General features: G+C 46.3%; 1 long non-coding RNA gene across 1 annotated transcript; it reads left to right on the top strand.

The window, feature by feature from the left end:
- Nucleotides 1-256: 256 nt before the first annotated feature.
- On the top strand, nucleotides 257-940 carry LOC119159837 (uncharacterized). Its single transcript, XR_005108126.2, has 2 exons — nucleotides 257-478; nucleotides 784-940. It is a non-coding gene; the product is annotated as an uncharacterized LOC119159837 (long non-coding RNA).
- Nucleotides 941-6,162: the final 5,222 nt, after the last annotated feature.

Raw genomic sequence — 6,162 nt, 5'->3', positions numbered from 1 at the left:
AGCCGCAAGCCTCAAAAACAGAAACGACTTGCACCTTTGCCACCACTATGTGCTGCCACGCTGGAACCACCACAGCGACCACGGACAGCCCTGAAGTAGCCCACTCAAGTGTGAGGGAGGCTGCACCGCTTATCAAGTATGTGCCCACTGACAGAGGTATCATAAAACTCTAGTATGTTTTGTCTTGAAAATATATTGCTTTGCTTTAATGAGAAAATGTGCATTGACAAAATAATGTGTGCACATCATCTTTGACTTGTTTTATAGGTGCATCGGAGCAAAGGAGTTGCCGTTCCCAAGAGGTTGTACAATCACCCCATGGGCTTGAAAAGACAGACCCGTTTTGTTCGTGAGGCGGCCGTTACCATTTTTTATACAGCAGGCCAAGTCGGTAGAAGTGTTACTGGCGCAGCCTCCAATCGGTCTAAAGGGGAGGCGAAATCTCCTTAGGAGAAAGAAACATATGCTGTGTTTTCAGGTAGTTGAAATTTTGCAGTCTGACTAAAATTCATGGAAGTTGGTGGCTCCATTTTTGCACGTAATCAGCCGAGGTTTCACTGCCAACTTGTGTTATAATTACTTACTAAAGCTTCAAGTGTAGCTTTTGCCTACTGGAGCTGGGTACTTTTATGCAAGAATCCACAAACCAATTTTAAACAATATTAGAGCGGCAGACTGGTAGCACTCCTACTTATTTCCTTGTCATATTGACTCCTCTATTTAGAGTGCACATAATTGTCGCTTAATAAGTGCCTGTAACTTGCTTTGTTTTTGATCATGCAGATTTCTTCAACCATTTTTTTGAAGCACACCGTTCTGATTGGAGAGGTTGAGCAAATGAAGAAGCTCCTCAATAAAGCTTTGGCAAACAAAATTAATCACTTTATGAAATCAAAAGATTAACCAAGGAATGGCACATCAAATAAAATGTTTTGTTTGATTTCTGTGTTCATATTTGTGTCCTGCTTGCTCTGATGTAGCGGTGCACCTGCCAGTTGGCTAAGCACCGATTCGCTTGTAGGCCTATCAGAGTACAATGCTACACTTATAGGCTGGCACACGAGTACTGGTACACTGATAGACTGGTACACTGATAGACTGATACACTCATAGACTGATACACCTATAGACTGATACACTCATAGACTGATACAACTGTCAATAACATGATAGCTTATCAGTTTTTCTATCAGAATTTTTGCTAGGAACGGGCGGATTCAATGAAGTGTCCTAGCCATATTGTAAAAAAAAAGAAGAAAACGGTGCCTCCGCTGAAAACGCCATCGCGCGGCAGGAACGCGCTTTTGGGCCAACTTTCGGAGGCCGGTCATCACACCTCCCCAATCTAGCCACCTTAGCCTGGCGTCGCATTGCTCGAGTGGTTGGAAGTGTCGGCTGGTGGGTGTTCTGTGGTGTCGGTACCTCAGATCACGGCCGGACTCGACTCCTTCTCCGGCGCTCCCCTTACGGCCTTCGCATTGGGGCGTTTTGCTGCCTGCCGCCGCAAGTTCGGGGTGGCGCTGCTAGACCACTGTTGCTCCGCCGCCTCCAAGCGCGTTCATGGGCGCAGTGTGCGCGCCACAGCGCTATGGCCATCATAACAGCGCTGAGTGCGAGGAGCAGAACCAACTGCGGCACCTGAATTCTTGAAAATGAACGTTTTATCCACACAATACAGCTCGGTCGTTGCATGTGATGAGGTTAAAATGGTATAGTCGACCTCTGAGAGCACCGCTTAGCCAGTCGCAACCATTCCGGCAGCTTTCCCGGATTTTCGCACACGCGTGTTGTCACAAGCAACAGTAATCCATTACAGCGCACAAAATTCAGAGAGAAAAAGCAATATTTATTTTGTCGTAAGGTGGACTAGAACTTCCCGTAGGTAGACGGCGATGACTCCGCTTTCCGTTTCATCGGCTGTCGAGGAGCCGAGGTGGCCGAGGGGCCACGCGCTGCAGGTTCTTTACGCGGCGTCTTCGTAGCCGTGACCATATACGAAGGATACTGACCGAAGACCGTGGGCACGGCTCCTGGACGCAGTTTCCGGATACGATATCCGGGAACATAGTCATTTTCCGTGAAGTGTTTGCTGCACACTACAGTCGATGTGGACTTGTCATTGATGACGAGGTTTTCACGTGAAACATTTTTCCTCCACTTCGAACACAGTTCCTCATCGCTAGGAAATTGGTGGTACGACACACCCGGTGTCTTCCCTTGCTGTGACTTACACAGCGGCACGCAAAAATAAACCATGGCTACGCTAGTGCAGTTAGCGTGCCTAAGCGTGTCTGATGCATTGTTTACCCAAGGTCATCGAACGCAGTCAAGAAAAGTCGCAGTCGGCGACGCGGGGAGCCGGTGGAGCTTACAGTGAGGTGGTGCTGCCCTCTACGCGTCAGAAAAAAATATATGCGTGGCGCCGGAATTGAGAAGGCCGTAAGGAGCGTGCGGAAGGAGCGTCGAGTCCGGCCGTGCTCAGATAAAACGTCCAGAAGCGATCCATAGATCGTCGCGCTGTGCAGAGGAAATTGTGTCGATGCAAAGAGCTGACAGCGTGTGTTATGCAGGGAATATGGAGGCAGCCTCAGTGGACAGTGGTGATCGCGAAAGCGCATCAGCATCAGCATGTTGGTGGCCTGAACGGTGCACGACGGGGATGTCATACTCTTGAAGTCACAGAGCCCAAAGAGCGAAGTGACCTGATGGGTCCTTCAGCGACGGCAACCAACATAAGGCATGATGGTCTTTAACTGCAGCAAACGTGTGCCATATAAGTATCGGCGAAACTTAACAAGCGCCCAGAGTATGGCCAAACACTTTTTTTCGGGAACATTGTAGTTAATCTCCGCCTTGGTAAGTGTTCTGCTGGCGTAGCCGACGACATACCCAGGAGATCCAGGCTTGCGTTTAGGGAGAACTGCACCGAGACCGACACCGCTGGCATCTGTATGGACCACGGTTGCAGCCGTAGTGGCGCAATATAGGCGGTGATGTCAAAAGACGGCGAATAATGGTAAATGCGTGATCACACTCGGAAGACCATGACAAGGCGTCATAGGCACTGCTTATAAGTTGGGTTAAAGGGGAAATTATGGAGGCAAACGAGGTTTATTGGGCGAGCCTAACGAACAAGCGGAAGATTGAAGGAAGGAAGGTAGTTAGGTAGGTAGTGCCTGGAAACTGTGGGTTGGAGGAAGGAAGGAAGGAAGGAAGGAAGGAAGGAAGGTAGGTAGGTAGGTAGGTAGGTAGGTAGGTAGGTAGGTAGGTAGGTAGGTAGTGCCTGGAAACTGTGGCACAAACCAACGCTGAGGGATAGGCCAAGAGCCGGGTTGTTCTGACGAAGTACTGTTAATTTGTTAGCTCATGGTTTTAAATGCGAAGCATTTCTTGGCGAACTTCGGCAACTGTGAACGTATCTATCTATCTATCTATCTATCTATCTATCTATCTATCTATCTATCTATCTATCTATCTATCTATCTATCTATCTATCTATCTATCTATCTATCTATCTATCTATCTATCTATCTATCTATCTATTATCTATCTATCTATCTATCTATCTATCTATCTATCTATCTATCTATCTATCTATCTATCTATCTATCTATCTATCTATCTATCTATCTATCTATCTATCTATCTATCTATCTATCCGCTTACGACTTTTAGCTCTCCTGACCATTTAGATAATGGTATCGACACCAAACTTGATATGTCATAACATGACGTCATGATTGTCATTATTTAAATTTCATGATCTTGCTTCTTGCGGTGGTTTCTTTCACATGACATGTTACGAAACTGGTATGGTATGACATGACTGCATGGCGAACACAAGTGACAGGCCCTAACCGGAAAATCTTGACATGCGTGTCATGTAACAACATGACTACATGCCTCACTCATATGTGCTCGCGACCGTTTCGCAAGCTTTGCATATACCAAATTTGGTATTACGGGACGTGAATGGATGACGAAGGTTTGTGACCGGTGCAAACATTATAATGATGAGATGCGTGATATGTAACAAACGACTACATGCCATACTTATGATGCGCTTGCGGCGGTTTCGCTAGCTTCACAAGTACCAAATTCGGTATTACGCCACGCGAACTGACGACATAGGTAAATGATAATGAACACGATGATAATAACATGCGTGTCATGTAACAACATGACCACGTCTCACACTCATGATGTGCTCCGGTCGTTTCGCTACCTTCACATATGCCGAAATTCGGTATTACGTCGCGCGAATGGATAACGAAGGTATGTGATTGGTGCAAACATAATAATCATGAGATGCGTGTCACGTAACAACGTTAATGCACGCCACACTCAAGGCTCATTACACTTCGACGTGAGCCGGCGCGTGTGCACGCCGGCGTTTTTTTTTTTATCGCGTCACGCCGATGATGCCACGCCGGGCGCCGATATCCCCCTAGGAGAGATCAGAGGATCTGCCCACTGGCCTCCATTGTGGATCTGCCTGCCATGTACTCGCAGGCCCGCGCTGCGTTGCTTTGACGCATGCGCGTTTGAGCGTAACAATGTCCCTCCATCACAAAGAGAGGCAGACGCGGTGCTATCGAAGTAATGTCGTCGGTGCTAAACTCAGCATGTCGCATTTCGCGCCGGTTGCTACCGGGTCGCGCTGACAGACACTGATCACGCCTTGCGTCAGACTATTGAGTGTGCGCGTTTCGCTAGGGCGGCGTCGCTGCACCCAGCCTGCGCGTTCGTCAACGTTGCTTCGGAGTATATTGAGCCCTTCATGAAGCACTCGCCGCCATTTCGCTAGCTTCACATGCACCAAAGTAGGTATTACCGGAGGTGAATAGACGACGAAGGTAAATAAGGCGTCGAAACCTCATAATGATGTGTGTTTCATGTGAAATATGACTACATGCTACGCCCATAGCGTTCTCGCTGCCGTTTCACTACTTCCACATAAACTAAATTTGGTATTACGTGACGTGAATGGATGACGAATGTAAATGACATGTCCAAACATGATAATCATGATATACATGTCAAGTAAAACACGATTACATGCTACGCTCATAGCACGCTTGCGGCCGTTTCGCTAGCTTCATGTTTACCAAAGTTGGTATCAGGTGAGGTTAATAGATAACGAACGTAAATGAATCATTCAAACATGATAATCATGACATGGAAGTCATGTATGGCGTAACTTATTTCTATTTCCGTAATGTTTTGTTGATATTGAATTGACCTATCAACCTTCCTTATTTGTGTTTCGCATATGCTCAATTCCCACTGTACGTGGTGATCGGCCATTTTTTTTAACTATTGAAAAATGGCCAAACAAAAATAAATGAGAAATATACAATTAGAAATAACAAATACAGAACATGAAGCTGTTGGTTTTACCAACAACTATAAGAAAATAAATGCCACAGGACGAGGAAGATGGTAGTGCCCGAGCGCCGATTTCGTGGTGCCTTTCTCTGTGATAATGCTTGTTGTTCCCTGGTGTTGTCATCATTCCTTCATTATGCTCAGTTGAAGTGTCTTTCACTTCAACTCCTTTTAAAATGTAAATTAACTTTTTTGTCAACAGGATCCCGTGAATGGTCTTTTTCAAGAATACAAGTGCTTATCACAACCTAACGTTGATCTAGTTGATCGGAATTCACTCAGGCATTCATTCATTCATTCACAAAACTTTGTGTCTTGAAACCCGGTCTTTTCAGACCGAGGCAAGGGGCGTCCACGTCGGTACCGTCAGGCTGAGCCTTGCTGCTTCATCGTGACTTTTTGGACTGCGCGTAGTTGATATTGATAAGACGCGCTTCGCACCATCGTCTGCCGGTGAAGCCATTGTTTTTTAGGGTCGGCGATAGTCACGGGACAGCCCGCCAGCATGTGTTTGATCCCAATCATGCCATCGCACGTGTCAAACTTGTCTTGAATTTCACTGTCAGGGTGAATTTTATGTAGCGAAAAAAATTGGCAGATGCCACATACAGTGGGTATCGATGATATATGCGAAGCATGAATGAGAAATGCACTAATGTCACTTCGAAATCAACACAACGTTACGAGGTAGAAGTAAGTTATGCCGTACATGACTTCTGTTTCATGATTATCATGCTCGGATGTGTCGTTTACCTCCGTCATCTATTCACGTCA

The sequence above is a fragment of the Rhipicephalus microplus genome, chromosome 3 (genome assembly GCF_043290135.1).
Source record: "Rhipicephalus microplus isolate Deutch F79 chromosome 3, USDA_Rmic, whole genome shotgun sequence".
Classification (NCBI taxonomy): domain Eukaryota; kingdom Metazoa; phylum Arthropoda; class Arachnida; order Ixodida; family Ixodidae; genus Rhipicephalus; species Rhipicephalus microplus.
Note: the sequence above shows the minus strand (reverse complement) of the source record. Positions and strands in the feature narration are given on the sequence as shown.